The sequence below is a fragment of the Sinohyriopsis cumingii genome, chromosome 14, assembly GCF_028554795.1.
Source record: "Sinohyriopsis cumingii isolate HCF-2022 chromosome 14, ASM2855479v2, whole genome shotgun sequence".
In the NCBI taxonomy this organism is placed as follows: domain Eukaryota; kingdom Metazoa; phylum Mollusca; class Bivalvia; order Unionida; family Unionidae; genus Sinohyriopsis; species Sinohyriopsis cumingii.
The window spans coordinates 35,997,085-36,015,283 of record NC_142974.1 but is presented as its reverse complement, the minus strand read 5'-3'; positions in this window follow the sequence as shown (position 1 = coordinate 36,015,283).

Here is an 18,199-nt window from a genome sequence, read left to right as displayed (position 1 = left end):
ATTTTCGCTCGGAGTTACCGCTCGAAGATTAAATAATTTATTATTAGCTTTATTTCCGTCAATGTGGTCGATAACAAGACCGATTTTTATTGGTCCGTGAAAACACTCGAACACAAACCTGTGACAGAAATAATTCATGTATCTTCCTTTTTTTTCGTTGATGGTAAAAGCAAGATATCCATTTTTATCAACATTGCCGACTTGATTCTTTGTTTTGACATGTCTGACAACACCATCCGACGATGCCTCGTATTTGGTAATTGTTGGATGAGATTTAAACTCGCATGTCATTGTTGTTTCTGGAATCGCTGATTTTGAATTCATATATAATAATTATATGTCTAAATCGTTATTTGCCTTGAATCGATTAATATAATCTTCTTCACATGTTATCACCGACGAGGATCTTTTTTCGTAATATCGCCGCAATTCCCGATAATTTTTTCCTCCACAAGCCAAACACAACCGAGTTTTTCCTCGCGTGCCAACTTGACAAACTAAACATCGCTGTGGTCCTTTACTGCCACGTCGAATCGCATGCATATGAGCGCCGCAATAATCGCCTCTACAGGATTTGTCACAGAATTTTGTTGAGCCGATTAATATCCACTTACATTGATTCATTATAATTTAAACATTTGTCTAAAATATAATCATGGATGTATTTGATCTTGATGAGGCAGAATATATTATACCTGAGGCTGATCTGGCGAAGAAAGAATTTTTCGATGACGGAGCCGTTCACACTTGGTCGACATGGAAAACAAATTCTATCGATGCCACGATGAACCTGGAGCGAGCTAAGAAAATAATCGAGTACATAAAAACCGAACACAAAGAAGAGCGATTTATCTTTGGAATAAAATTTATCGCACAAATGCCCGACGATACTTGGATTATTCGCGATAAACGAGATCCAGTGCGTGGCGGTAAGAAAAATTTTGTTCTCGATAAGAATTCTAAACCCGGATTGTTATTGGGAATCGATGGCCCTTATTATGCTAGGGCATATCCATCTAGTGCAGTTGTTTATGGAATTTATCGGCTAAATAACAGCCCGGATGTGAAAAATCTACCCGCGATGAAAGAATCGCCGATGATAAATTGCGTGGCTGAGCGTGTCATCGAGCACATGAAAAACGCTCGACGTGGATCTGGTTTGACCCAGTTGAGGCTGAACAAAATTAACGCGTGGGCGAAGACTGTCGCTGATGGTGCATCGGTGGACGATGTAGCTGCGTTGAGCAAAAAACTTAAATTTTCTATTACGGTGAAAACGTTATCGGGAGAAATATTATACTCGTCGCCGTATAGATCCCGAGGAGCACCAATCGAGATTGTCGATCACAATTCCCACGCGTGGTCACAGTCGGTAATGATATTTCCGCGGGATCGTATTGTTAAATTTTATCCCACGGAAAATTCTACGGAATTTTCTGCGGAGAATAATAATTCCGATGCCATGTTTAGATTTATCAAAAAATTAAGCGCATCTGATCCAATATCGATATGGTTATTGTCGAGTGAAGAAAGATACGATCAGTTTATTTTGCCATGCGGTGATATTTACCGGGATGAGATATTACACGAGTCGATGAAAAAACTTGAGATGAAATATTCGTCTAATCCCGATCAGTTGCTAACGAATTGCTTTACAGTTCCGTCTGTGGCCGCTCACGCCGCCAGAGAGAAAAACTCATGGAAGCCTACGAGGAATGAATATCTCGCTGATATTCAACTTAGTTGTATCGAATACGGCCATGGCGGATTGTGGAATACCAGGTACGATTTCGAAGATATGATTTCCGTTGACATGAGCGCGTGTTATCCTGGAAGTTTAGTTGGATATGGCGATTGTGCAGATTATTTTGCTAAATTCGGCCATCCTACCAGCGAGATGACAAGAGTAGCGATTAACGGACCGTTACCTAATTTTGTCATGACCGGATTCGCTTATGTAACGTCATTCGAGTTTGCTGAAAATTTACATAAAATTTGCTATATTTGGTTCGGCAGGCATTTATCTCAGCGCCGTTGGGTTCCTACGGTGTTATTGAGATATATGCTAGATTCGTCGATGTTAGTATCGTTGACGGTGAGCGAGGCGATCATATCCTACAGAAAACAGACCGATGTGTGGCTGCCGACAGACTGTGACAACGCGAAAGATATAGGAAGAAAAATAATTGGTAAATTTACCCAGGGTGGATCCGTTGATCATAAACATCGACACGCTAGGTTGTTTATCAACGACGCCGAGATGGATTTTATAATCGCCGATACGGTATCACGAGGAATATTTTGTAACAGAGAGAATATTATCATCGATGGAGCAAAGTTAGGTACCGTGATTAGCTACCTTGACGGAGAATCAGCGCAATATACGCATTTACGATCATCGATGCTCGCTTATGTTAGTATAAATTTGCTCTCGATGATAAACAAATTTTCTGATATCGCGGTAAGAGTCGCAACAGATTCGTTTTATATCGATAAAAAATACCAAGATAGGCTGAAAAATTTAATCACCGATGATAGCTCCTGGGGGTCGTGGAGAATAAAAAACGAGGATATTCCAGATTATTGCGAAGACGCTGATGTTGAAGATCGCGATGAATTTCATCGAGGTAAATTTGGAGAAATATCGGCAGCCGCATCTGCATTTGACCCAATTTCACGCAGCAAATTCGTCTACCTAAATGGTCCTGGTGGTAGCGGTAAAACAACGAGAGTAATAAATTTATTTACGAACTCCGATATGATTGTATTGACTCCGACACATAGATTAGCGCGAGAAATAAAGCAGCGTGGCGTTAATTCGTGCACGTATCACAGTTATTTCAAATACAGCGGTGGATCATGGGACTCGGTGCGAATGGGAGACAAATATGTCAACAAAATTATAATATTTGATGAGATTTGCACGGTAAATTTAGATATACTAAAATCGATATTAACTTGGCTGGAAGGAAAAAATACCGCTGTGATAATGTGCGGAGATCACGGCCAGCCTAATCCGATTGATGGCGAATCGCCTCATGAATGGCTCAGAAACTTCGTTGATTATTACGAGGAAATCGACGCTGATTATAGATCGACTGATATTTTGTTGACCGAGTTTAAAAAATTAATTCGATTACAACCAAACAAGATTCAATGTGACGTCATGAGGAAAATAATCGACGAGACTCCGATGAACGATTTTCTAAATTTGTGGCGTCCTGATCATCTGATCGTTGCTAGTAGGAAAATTGTTCGTGATATTATTCAGGAAATGTTGTTCAAGCTGCATTGTGAGAAATTTCCAACACTGCAGGTACCGTTATGCTACAGGCCCGCTAATACTCGACGACAAAATATTAATATTATTTTGCCATGTGGAAAGGAAAAGATTTTGGTCCTAAATGATATTATCTTCGTTGATATTAGTCTTGTTAATGACGCGATAAATGCAGAAAAATCACCGTGGAAATTAGGCTACGCAACAACGATACACTCGTCGCAAGGATTGACCGTAGATGGCCAAGTTTGGATAGTCGATGATAGAATTTCCTGGTCAAATCTAGTGTATTTAGCCGTGTCGAGAGTAAGAAAATTATCTCAGCTAGGACGAATTCGAGTAAATTATCTTAATGACGCTGGTGGTAGTTGAGTATCTTCTGGTACTATTTGTAATTCTTCTTTGGTAAATCCGCGTTGTGGCGCTAACGAATCTAGGATATAAATCGCTGGTCTTCCTGACGATCTTGTTACGGCTGATATTTTATGTGTTGTAACGCTCCAGGTTGGGTCGGTTGCTCTTTTTCTGCCTCCTTCAGCCTCGCCTTCTTTATACAAATATCTGACCGTGACGCTACCTAGTACAGGCTGAATTGTGGAATCTCGCTTCAGAGGTATATTCGATTTTGTGATTGCAATTGCAGGCTTCATTGCTATTGTTCGAGTTGTCTCGTTATTTAGCGCGTTAATTACATGAGGCAATCTTGATACCCAATCGTGAGATCGATTATCTTGAATAAATTCACGCGCGTATTGGTATCCAAATAATCGTTCTGCGAGCGTTTTGTTGAATCTTTCGACGATAGCTTGATTGTGATGAACACCTACAATACCGCGACGGATTTTCACATTATTTTTTTTCATCAATGAAGTAACCGCGCCAAGAAATTCTCGACCTGGATCAACCTGGAGAAGATTTGGCCATGTCAACGGGGATCGAGAATAAATTTCGTTAAACGCCTTAGCGATTTCCGTTGCTGTTTTATTTGATAATGGCTCGGCTTCTTTGTACCTACTAGCGATATCAACGACTGTTAAAACATATTTGTACGTGACACCGTCAACGGTATCGTGAGGAAGAAACATAAGATCCGCTTGATGGACTTCATTAGGTACACTGACAGTGAAACTCGCGTACGGTATTTTCTTAGGAGGAGGAAGATATATTTGCCAGATTGCCTGTTTTGATAGCCATGATTCAGCGACAGATTGTTTTACTTTAGCGGCCTTGGCGAGTTTGGCGATCGCTGATTTTCCTCGCCAGAATCCTCGCGGAGAATAATATATTTGCTCCATATTTATTTACCAGCGCCGAATACTAATTTGCCTTTCATTGCGCCTTTTATCAACCAGGATGCCAATTTCTCTTTGAAACTTTTGTCAGGAATTGCGTCTAGTGCGTGAATTAGCTTGATATCAGCGAGATGCCTTTGTTGCAAATCTCCGCTGCGATATGCGAGATCGTGATCATAACAAGCGTTATCGATGGCGTTTACTGGATCTTCATCTTGTTTTGGTTGGTTATTATCGTCGAGTCTGATATCGAGCCTTGTTCCGGGTCCACAATAATTATATCCAGGTAGATGCTTCTCTCCGGGATATTTCGCCCAGGGCAGCCCAGGTAGATTTTTCATGGAGGCGGCAATGTCTCCTCCGGTTCTAGTTTTTTTTTTACAAATCTAAACTTGCGTGTCTTGCAAACTTCGCATTCTCCTGCAATTGCGTTCCTGTTATTGCGTGTAACGATTTCGGTTGGATTTATCGTAGCTGTGTGCGTGCGGCACTTAACACAATATAGATCCATGTATTCTAGTAACATGAATGTAATTGATTTTTCAGCCACGAAACGACGCGAGCAGGTGAAACATCATTCGGCATTACCGAATTCGATCAGAATGATAATCATCGGCCCGTCAGGATCTGGTAAGACGCAATTGTTATTAAATTTGATCATGCGATGGCTAAAATGGGACAAATTGTATTTGGTTGCACCATCCGTTGACGATCAACGTTGTTATCAAGTGCTAAAAGAATTCAGTGACAATACCGACGAAGGCACAATCGAATTCATCACAGACATCAATGAAGCTCCATCCGTGGAAAATTTGGACGGCGATATTAATAATCTTGTTGTATTCGACGATGTTATGCTGGACAAGCAGACCAACCCGGCTAGGATATTCTCGCGTGGCAGACACAAAAATACCGATGTTATTTACGTGACACAGAGATATACGCAGATTCCAAAGGTGATTAGGGACAATTGCAATATTTTATCGGTATTCAACGGCGTAGACACGCACACGTTGAGAAATATCCATCAGACCTGGTGCAACGGCGACATGGATATAAACAAATTTAAAAATTTATTCAGCCGCGCTCAGGCAACGCCGCATGGTTTTATTACGATAAATCTTCACGATCCACGAAGTCGGTATCGAATTGGTCTAGATCAAATTTATTCATGAAAAAGCACCCCCACGTTGAAACAAAAAAAATAACACAAAAAAAATTATTCCCTGACATTTATTTTTCCTGTCTCGGATGCTATATTTACTAACACACCGGCGCGACCAACCGATGCACTCAGTCTGAAATGCATGAAAATTAGCTCCCGTAGAAGGCTTTATTTTTGAATTTTGAGGCTTCTACGGAGACAGTTCGCGTAGGAAGCTTTATTTTGGCGAAACACAAAGGTCTGTTAAACTTCCCTGCTGCTGTGGTACTAATGGTTTATGGTCAGTTTCAAGTCTGAATTGTGATCCAGTTAAATAGCGACTGATTCGTTCACATGACAAGTGATTGCAGGGACCTCTTTTTCTATTTGAGCATAGCGTTGCTCAGTTTCTGACATGCCTCGCGATGCGAACACAACCGGTCTCAGAGTGCTATCGTGCTTCTGCCGTAGCACAGCACCTAGTCCAAATGAGGATGCGTCTCCAGGTGCAACTATTTCTCTATTTGGATCATAATGTGCTAGAGTTGGTGAAAATATCATTTCTTGCTTGATATCTCTTAAAACTTGTTTTTGATCTAGACCCCCCAAGTCCACGAGTTTTTACCTTTCAAAATATCACGTAATGGTTTTGACTTTTCTGCCAAATTTGGACTGAATTTGCCAAACTGGTTTGCCTTATCAGTGTTTCCATTTCAGTTATAGCTTTGACTTTTTCTGGATCAAGTCGGCAACTATTGTCGTCAAAAACATGACCAAGAAATCTAATGGATGGTCTCGAAAATTTACACTTCTCAGCGTTCAAAGTGAAGCCGGCCTTTTGAATTGATTTCATGACCATTTCTAGTCTTTCGTCATGCTGTTTCTTCGTTTACCCCAAAACAAGAACATCGTCAATGTGACAGAGTGTTCCACCATGTGGCTCATGAGCTTCTGACATCCTGTTCTGAAAAAAATTCAGGCGCGGAACTGATTTTGAATGGAAGGCGATTAAAATAAAACCTACCAAAAAGATTAATGAAAGTTTTAAGGCGGCATGAATCTTCTGTCAGGTTTATCTGCCCCCACCCCCACCCCCCCCAAAAAAAAAAAACAACATAGTTTACATCAAGTTTGATGAAAAACTTTGCACCTGCTAGTTTTGCAAGGGATTTTTCAACTGATGATAGTGGGTGGTTCTCTCTTTTAAATGATTCACTCAGTTTAGTTTGATCCACGCAAATTCTTACCGTACCGTTTGGTTTCGGAACGACAACCACTGCCGCGCGCCACTCAGTGGGCTTATCTACTTTTGAAATAGCACCAATTTTTTTCCATTCTATCCAACTCCTCTTGAACTTTATTCAATAAAGGGATAGGAACCTTTCTTGGGGTAGATAAGGCATAAGGTTTGGCAATTTAGTCCAGAGTTATGTTATAGAACTATTTTGTTTTCCCTAGGCCTTTAAGCAAATTTGGGAATTTCTCGCGATAATCCTTATCTAAATTGATAGTTTTTATCTGAGGAATTAACAGAGGATATATTTACCTGTTCAATAATCTTGATAGCCTGAATCACGGGCCTGCCCAAGAGTGCCTGATTCAGTCCCTTTACAATGAATATGTCTTGTGCACTTAACGCATTGTTCGATTCCAGTCCACATGTAAATTTTCCCAGCACTTTAATTTCAGAGTTTCCAGATCCATACAGTTTTCGATCATACTTTGATAGTTTCTGGTCTCCGATTTTTCGTAAATCTCTCTCAGGAATTACAGTCACATCAGCGCCAGCATCAGTGTTAAATCAAAGTAAAGCGTTGTTCAATCTCACCCGCGTTATCCACGGCTGACCTTTCATTGTGCTAATATTCCCTAGACATTCACGTTCCGCTCTCGATTCTATTGTGCGAACTGCTGATTTTGACAGACAACATTTTATATAGTGGCCCCTTTTCTTACACTTGTGTCATTCTGCTTCTTTTGCTGAGCATTTGTCCTGAGAATGATTAACTTTGTTTCCGCATTCTTTTCTGCTGACGTTATTATGTTGAACGTTTGTGAACTTATGTTTCTCCTTCTCATATGTCAGTGAAGACTATTTTGCTGCATCCATTTCAGTCAATCGTTCTCCAGTTGATCGTATAGTAGTAGATTGCTGCTTTTTCACAACCTCATTTTGTCGAGCTTGACTAACGGAAAACGCTAGATTTAGATTCGCATCTAACTGCAATTTTTCCGACAGTTTTGAATCTTGCAGTCCAACTACCAGTTGATCTCTAATCATTTCATCATGTAGTGACCCGAAATTACAATTAGCTGCTAAGACATAGATAGATGTTACAAAACTGTACACCTTTTCTCCCTCTTCCTGTTTTGCCCTTTCAAAAATTACATTCCTCTTTGGAATGAAATATCGCATGAATCTGTCTGTCATGGACTTCCACTTCTTTTGATCCGTTGTCAGGTTGAACGAAGACAAAAGGTCATCAGTCTCACTTCTTATGGAATAAATCAAGGTATTTACTTAAATTTCTTCCTCTTTTTCAGTAAGTCCAGACGCTTGACGAAAGCATCCAAAACGCTGAACCTAAGCTTCTGGTTTAGAAAAGTCAAATTTTTCCAGATTTGCAAATTAAAATGAAGCCTATTTCAACTCTGATCAATTCAATTCTGTGTTTTTACCGCTGCCACCATGCAATGTTATTTGGTATTGAAGAATAACTGCTGAAGGCGTTCTATACTATACGTTAAATGCAAGACTTCAGTACAGTTAGGAAGGGGAGTAAAGACTGCCATGTAAGTATATTTCCCATGGAACATAACCCTAGTGAATCTATAACATAAACCAGCTGTTGGTGTATATCAGTTATAATCCAGTGTGGAATATCTGATTACTTTTACTGTCAAGTACTATTTCATTGCTAATTAGATTAAGGCTTACTCTCGCTATACTTAACAATTTTAGGGCATATTTTACAGACTAACGGTAATTAATTAAAAACATTAAAGTTTACACAGAAAGCTCATGCACTTACAATACATTCGAACTCTATTTGTAAGTTTTCAGTTTATACAAGAAACTGATATATTTTCCTCTTTCTATTTTCTTCTTAAACAGTTACAGGAATTTATAATGTAAACATACTTTTCCGTCATTGTCCCCCATTGATCTTGCTAACACTGCAAAAACGGATGTAATAATTTTAATTTGGGTCGCAAACAAATCCGCTGCTTACTCTCAGCGATCTCTCTCTCTCTCTCTCTCTCTCTCTCTCTCTCATTTTTAATGTTACTTTGCACACCAGCTTCATCTGATAACTCATTGTCAAAAATTCTGACAAGATATTGTAGTCCACCTCAACAAACTCTTCATTTCTCGGCCTAGATATCGTGAAACCCGCATAAACTGCTCCTCGCTACATACGGTCCTCTCCCAGTATCCCCTGTGCGGAAATGGTCATGTTCATCAAACATAACTGCATAGTTTTAAGAATTCCAAACGGTGTAGTTATATTTTGAATAATTTAAAATGTATGATAAACCATTCCCGTTATTTTATAAGTATATTATTTTTTAATATAAGTATATTTTTATTTAATATTTCAACTTGTAAAGGTTTAGATATTCGATATGGAATTAACAGACTGAACATCGAACACCAGATCAGTCTTGTAAGATTAAACGGGTATGTGAACTTTCTGGAATGGTCCTAGAACGTTGTTATTTAACGTCAATAACAGAACAGTCCCTCAACCCCCTGACAACATTTTTTTTAAAAAAAAGTATTGAAAACTGAAGAATGAAAGCTACTTGTAATTCTGAAACACGTATGCCCCACTATTGCCAAAGGATATAAAACAATAAACAATTAAATATTACTTAAGTGTCGATATCACCATCCATATTAGGAAGAGTAATAAACTATGATGCAAGTGGTTGTGAGCAGGATTTTATTTTCTTTTTACATGTGTGTACAGGGCCAGATTATCCATAAGGCAAAGTAGGCAACGTGCACAGGACCCCCGAGGCTCAAGGAGCCCCGTATATTATCGTCTGATCTCCCAGACAATGTTGTTAATAGTACTGTAACCATATCTACGGACAAGGCAGGATAGCTATGGGCCCCTATGTTGGCTGTGCCCAGGGTCCCAAAAGGCTTTAATCCGGCCCGGTGTGCTTATGAAGAGTACACAAGATGTTAAAGCAGCTTTTCGAACGAACGATACAATTTATCAGGATCGAATGAAAATCATGAAATGACTTTCAGTGTTACAAGAACATTTGCTAATGGTGAAATTTGTCAAGAAAAGTTTTAAACTGTATTTGCTGCACTTTGATCTTTATGAATGGGATAAATGAAGTTGTCAAGCAAATTATCAAGGATTTAATAATTTCGTTTCAAACTGTCAAATTTTGTACACAAACTTAATCAGATATACTCCAGAAACGAAAACAGTCTCAATAGATGCTAGACTATATTTTTCCCAAAGGTCCACGAACATAACTGGTTATGTTTTACATATGGTATATTGTGTTCTGTGTGGTAGTTTACTATTTTTATTCATGACAAACGTGTCATTTTTCATTCTATGTCGATGATGGTGTAATCATTTAAAACAATATTATTATTATTATTATTATTATTGGTGTGGAGACAACAGCGAACATTGAATGAACTTTAGTGTTAATTATTCGAAGTCAAACAAATGTATTATGACAGTGCGATACGTAAGCGTGTTACCTATCCTTTGATACGATCATTTATTGGACGTCAGCTATAAACTCATTCGTCCCAAATAATGACCCAATCATGTTGGCCAGGAGTCCAAGCTTTCGTACAGATATCATTAGATAAGACATACACAAAGTAATTGAAGCTATACCAGTAGTGTACAAATCGAAATACATGTATAAAGTAATTGAATCTATACCAGTGGCGTAGAAATTGAGAGTATGAGAACATTTATATATCACGTAATTGAATCCATTCCAAATGTGCGCAAATCGAGATGGTATGCGAACACTTATAGATAACGTAATATACTACTATACCAATAGTGTACAAATCGAGATCATGAGAACACATATATAACGCAATCGAATCCATACCAACAGTGTACCAATCGAGACGGTATAACAACACACATATAACGTAATTGAATCTATACCAATAGTGTACAAATCGAGTGTATGAGAGAAAACTTATTTATAACTAATACAGTTTTAGTAATAGACCTGATATTGTTGACAACATAGAATGTTCTTGAAATGAACTTATGACCCTCACACTGGTCCTCATATTGCGACCAATGTTTTTATATAAGGGAGAAGAAAACAAAAGTTATTCATCCCTATCTTATTCATCAGTCTTTAGAGGACTCAAGTTTAGATGCGATCTATTTTAACATGAAATCATCTTTTTGTTTAAATTATTCATTGGAATTACAAAGTGGAATTTAATGTGAATTCATACAAGTATATGTTATGTCATATTATCGTGATATACCAAGATTGTTGGCACATTAGCACAGACGAGACTAAAGGCACATCAGCAAATTCAGGATAGGAATTCATTCGGAACACCAAGAAATTCAATCGGAATATTCTGTACTGTTTGACTTGTGATAGAACTGTTAGGATTATTTGGGGTTCAATCCACAATATTTTTCATTATTTCTAAATTTTCACTTTGTATAAATTATTTGTTGAACTTTACAACACTTGTTGATTTTCGCTTCCTCCTGCTTACGACAAAAGAGTCGTAGCAATATAAAACATTTTATACGGCTTCATTAACGGTGCAATTTAAAGATCTGATAAACTGTACAAAGACAAATTACAAATATTCGACAGAAAAGAGATACGGAATTTATGGTAATAAAGGATTTATTTGAAATAATGCACGGTAACACATGAATGAATAATTGATTCGAAGGACACACGATAGTAATGATATGGAAAAATGGGAACCACCCTGGAAATGGGTGAACATCAAATAGAGTATATATGGGTTTTTCTGACCAGGACTGGTTAATAATGTAAATTATGTTTTAGGAAAAAGAATCTTTTGAAAGTTTATCTTGGTTGAAAAAGTGAGAAAAAATAGAGACATTGTTTTATTTATAGAATTTCAGTCCTTTAACAGTTGTGAGATTGGAAATAGCATCTGACTCGTTGGTGCGAAATTGAAAGCACACGTTTCAAACACATGCAGGTCCAGAAAATGCCACGGTTCATATCCTTTACTCAAAACAGACGCTGACATCTAGGCTTCATCTACACTGATAAATATAGGTTTGATCATGAGCACTCAAAAATTTTAAGTTATTGAATTTTTAATATCATGGTGTTTGGATAGGTTTACTATGGAAACTGAATTAGTACCGTGAGTCCTGAAATAATACATTTGTTTGACTTCCGAATAATTAACACTAAAGTTCATTCAATGTTCGCTGTTGTCTCCACACCGATAATAATAATACTAATAATAACCTATATATATATATATATATATATATATATATATATATATATATATATATATATATATATATATATATATATATATATATATATATATATATATTCGTGCCAACTGTGGCTGCAATGGTGGTGTGTTACGAAGCAATATTGTATGAAGACGTTCCCTTGCAAACGAAGCAGTATAACCACCCGCCTGAGAAAGCACATGTCGTAATTCTCGGAACAGGAATGAGCCAGGCCGGGGGAATTTAAAAAGTGTAGGGACGAGGTCTTTCGTCGACCAGGATACAGGCGCTACAAGGCTTGTACAAGAAGCGCGAAAGTCTTGAAAGATTGTGGAATAATTTCTCTGGTGCTTTTTTTAATGTTGCTTTAGAAAAATAACACGTTAGTTAATTAGTACCATTTTTGTCGTCTTGAATCAGTACCAACCCCTACATCCGTCGCATCGACATGTATTTTAAATTATTGACTGAAATTGAGAGATACAAGGACTGGTATACTCCTAAATATGGTCTTTAATTTTCAAAAGCCTACTAACCTTTGTCAGACCAATGAAACCTGGTTTTATTACTCATCAAATTTGTCAGCGTTTTAGCAATCATTGAAAGACTGGAGCAAACTTTCCAAAAATATCCAACCATACGTTTTCCATTTGATCTTTCCATGTGTTGCTGTAGATGATGACGCCATCGATGTACGTGTCATAATTATCTAGCCCAGATGCTATCATGTTTATTAGACGCAAGAGAATTGAAGGAAACATTTATACCAAATTATTATATTCATCAAGTCCATCTACAGTTACAATTTATGAAATACCTTTGCCATTCCACCAGCGGAATATGCAAGAAAGTCAAACTTGGTGACATATTCTGCATTTCCAATTTTGTCAATGCAGTAATCGATTCTTGGCAACGGAAATGAATCTGTTTAGGTCACACTGTTCACTTGTCTATAGTAAGTGCAAATGCAGAAGTTAATATCTGGTGTCAGCACTAGAATAGACGGTGAACTTCAGTTTACATGGTTCCATAAAATCATTCTCAAGCAAAAACTACTGAATTTATTTTTTCAAATATTACTTTATGAGAAGATTCGTCCTGTAAGATTGTTGTTTCACACTGAGAATTTACATGTCAAATTTCATGGTAAATTGCATGGAATATCTGGAAACAAGTGCTCGTTGTTTTAGCCTGCAACTTTTTAGATGTGAAAGTTTCTGGTCCAAATTATTCAATATTTTTGAACTCAGAAGATTGGTTATCCCAAAGCCACTATAGTCCTATTTCACATTTATATGGCAAAATTGTTTCTGTTTTCGTCTGCCAGGTCACTTAGTTTCTTTTCAACTGTGTAAGGACCATACTACATAGCCTGAGGAGAATTTTGAAGTATGGGCAAGAGAACTAAAGTTCTGTCATCAGGCTGAAAACTCATTCCCTGTGTATTTCTGTCATACCTTAATTTCATTTCTGACTGGCTAGAATGCAGATTAGTTCTAGCTACTTTTCACAAGCCTTTGACCGCTACTCTTTTAAATCAAAGGCGTAGTCAAGAATATTAATCTCTGAATCTTCGGTTGAAAGAACCTTCTCTTTTAATAACTGCAATGGTCAACGGACAGTATGTCTAAAAGCTACTTCCAACGGACTAAAACCTGCAGACAACAGCAAACGAACACCCTTGTTCCAATCTTTTCATTTATTAAAGAAATATGACCAAATCATAGTTTTCAAAATTTGATTAAATTTTTCTAATTCCCCGTGACTGTGAGGGTGATAAGCAGAATATTTAAACTGTTGGATGCCTAATTCATGCATAACATGCTGGAAAATTCCAGAAACAAAATTTGATCCTTGGACAGACTGAGCCGATTGGGGGAAGGCTGAAAAGTGTTTTAAAAAACCAAAACAACAAAAACAAAGCAAAATATCCCCCAGTCCAAACCTCAACCTTCTCAAATGCTTTACTGCAGTTTCAGTTTTAACATTTCTTAGAAAGGAATTGCCTCTGTAAATATTGTGGATGCACATGTCATGGTCAACTATTATAGGTTGCCTGACTTGGTCTTAGGTGAGGAACTGACACTGTCTACTGTTACTCTGCTAGACGGTTTGTCAAATGCAGGAATATGTTGCAGATGTGCTTTAGGTATCATAAAAATTATTAAAGATCTTAACGCAAGTCTTGTTGACTTTTAAATGATCAGCCATGGGAATTTAATAAACGAAACTAGGAATTTCCTGTCGATATGACTTCAGAACAACAATTTGATAGCTCAATGACCAATCGTCAACAGCGGGTACCCCAGGAAGTCTCCATGTTCTGATAATGACCCCAGACAAGTAATTCTGTTGATTTATGTTTGCTAACAGCTCTCAAAAACAATGAGTGATTTTGTGATTAAAACAGATATTATGAGTAGTAAAAAGAGGATCACTGTGATCAATATTTCTTGTTTGATCAATAGCAGGAGGACCCAATTAAAAGACAGATCAATAAATGTGTCAGCTAAAGGAATAACGTCCTGAAAACATCATTATCAAGTGCTCATTTAGCCACATATCAAGTAACTGAACATGCAGGGTATAAATCAGGGATTTAAATTTCAATAGAATCGACTTTCTGATCCAAGCAAGGCTTGTCAGTTACAAGTGAATTAACCACAACCATATCACCAGCTAGGTCATAGCCAAATGAATACCCTCAAAGGGCGAAGAAGTCATTTTTATATCTACCATGAGACCAAGTCTGATGACTCATTTACACAATATGTTAACAAAGCCGCACTCTAGTCCATAAATAAGTACAATGCCATTACAATAAGATTTCTCAGAAAAGGGAAAAGTACCCGATAAAAAAGACTGAGAAGCTTGTGTATCCCTTAATAGTTTAATATGAATATGTTTGGCATTATTCCCAATAAGTGATGTAAAACGTTTGACATGAACGATTAATAATTCTATAGTTTGGGGTTATTTTCCATTAAGATGATGGAATTTTTTTCAGAAAAGTTTATTCTAAGAAGGATTAAGTGGGTGATGCATAAAAGGTCATTTACTTCAAATTTATTAATTTATATTACAACATCTGTCTTGTGCAATTATTTTTAGTTGTGTTCAATTATAATTTGAGAGAATTTGTTAATTTAGATTAATCTTTTAAATCACAATGTGCTTAATGATTTTTGGTCTAAGTTACTATTTTGGGATTATTGTGAATTCATTCAAGGACATTCTTGATTATATCATTGTGATACAGCAAGACTGTTGAAACATCAGCTCATCCAAGGCTATTGGCAGATGAGCCCATTCAGTACTGTTATTCATTTTTTGAATACTCTATACCTTTGGACTTTTTACTTCATATTCTGCAGAAATAAATTATTTGTTGAAATTTGCCAAACGTTTTGGCTTTGCTTTTTTCTGTAACTTAATTCAACAAGACCATATGAAGGAGTTGCCAAGATCAATCCTGAACACTGTCAATTAATTAATAAGTCAAAAGGATCAATCTGGAACAGTGTCAGTTAATGAGTCAAAATGATCAATATATGACACTGTCAATTAATGAGTCAAAAGGATGAATCTGGAACACTGTCAATTAATGAGTCAATAGGATCAATCTGGAACACTGTCAATTAATAAGTCAAAAGGATCAATCTGGAACACTGTCAATTAATGAGTCAAAAGGATCAATCTGGAACACGGTCAATGACACCTCCATATAAAGAGTCAATAGAACAAACAAGTATTTTAAAACATGCTGTCATTTAGACACATTTAATAAAATTGTAGTCACTGACTATCCTTTTGTGCCTAATTATGTGACTATAACTACAGATCTAAGAAGTTTGTTTAGGACAAGTCAGCATAGTTATTTTGGGGTGCAAGTAAACACTGTAGTTGACATAGATATAATAGCAGTTCTTAACTAGCCATGATGCAGTTTGTGTTGCAATTGATGATTCACAAGGTTGATAGATTATATTGCTATCATTACTTCAGTTAATTACATAGTGGAAACCTGTGTCCAACATTTAATACAGTGTGTGTGTGTGTGAAATGACTGCATATTCAGAAGATGGGTGGGTAGGGGTAAGGAGTGCCAATTTACTCCTTGAAAATGAATACAAGTTAGGATCTTTAAAAAATATGAATGGTCTCCAGTTGTGTGTCAAATCTTGCACAATTTGTTGCATTAGATTCAATTCATTATAAACTACTAACAAATAAATTTTACATTGGCACTGCAACTGGATCCAATTTTTCATCTGACCCTATAGGTTGGCCCAAGGTGGACTCAAAATGGCCCTATGGGTTGGCCCATGGTGGACTCAAAATGGCCCTATGGGCTGGCCCAAGGTGGACTCAAAATGACCCTATGGGCTGGCCCAAGGTGGACTCAAAATGGCCCTATGGTCTGGCCCAAGGTGGACTCAAAATGGTCCTATGGGCTGGCCCAAGGTGGACTCAAAATGGCCCTATAGGCTGGCCCAAGGTGGACTCAAAATGGCCCTATGGGCTGGCCCAAGGTGGACTCAAAATGAACAAAACTGTATGGAATTGATGCATGCCACTACATCAATGTCAGTGAAAGATGAGGAAGTTCAACATTTCAGAATTACAATAATTGTACAGAACTGATGCATGCCAATACATCAACATCAATGACAGATGAGGAAGGTCAACATTTCAAAATTACATTTCAAAATGACAATAATAGTACAGAATTGAAGCATGCCAATACATCAAGGGTCAGTGAGAAATGAGGAAGGTCAACATTTCAAAATTACAATACTGTTACGGAATTATATAATTATGGATAAGATACAAAGTAATCCAATAATGGTCATCATGAGTACCTAATTTTATCATCGACTCCCTCTCACACCTACACATTTTACTTCTTTTGTTGACTTCCAGAAAACAGTGTTTTGTCCATCAACACACACACACACACACACAGAGTCAAGTGCAGCACTTCAAAACCCAACATGTACTACACTCTAAAACACTTCAAAACCCAACATGTACTGCACTCTAAAACACTTCAAAACCCAACATGTACTACACTCTAAAACACTTCAAAACCCAACATGTACTACACTCTAAAACACTTCAAAACCCAACATGTACTACACTCTAAAACACTTTAATATATTAATCCTGAGGCACCACCTTTTCAAATCTACACTCACTGTGGAATGTCATAATTTTAAACTCACAAGCCTCAGTTTCTCTCTTGTATTGCATTTATATAATAGAAAATACAATTTTACATTTATCACATAACTGGAATTTGATCTCATTTTACATTTATCACAGAAATGTAATTTGATCTCATTTTACATTTATCACAGAAATGTAATTTGATCTCATTTGACATTTATCACATAACTGTAATTTTATCTCATTTTACATTTATCAAATAACTGTAATTTACTCTCAAACTTTCAGTTCAGTATGCCTTTCAGTTGATATTAACCTTGACAATGAAAAAAAAGCAAATATGTAAAATGAGATAAAACAAGTGAGATACTTTTTGTTCCTGATGAATTTGCAAAAATAAAAACATTGGTGGTGCAAATGTTTGTCTTACCTTCATGACCAATGTGATATGTCATTTTCTGGACTCAACATGAACTATATTAAGGTTTTGTTTAACTGGATGATAGTATTCAAATGCTCACCCATCTGGTCATGAGTTTGACTAACCTTGTAGTGACATTGCCTCTTTCAGGAGTAGTTACATGACTAACATTGGAGTGACATTGCCTCTTTCAGGAGCAGTTACATGACTAACATTGGAGTGACATTGCCTCTTTCAGGAGTAGTTACATGACTAACCTTGGAGTGACATTGCCTCTTTCAGGAGTAGTTACATGACTAACCTTGGACTGACATTGCCTCTTTCAGGAGTAGTTACATGACTAACTTTGGAGTGACATTGCCTCTTTCAGGAGTAGTTACATGACTAACCTTGGAGTGACATTGCCTC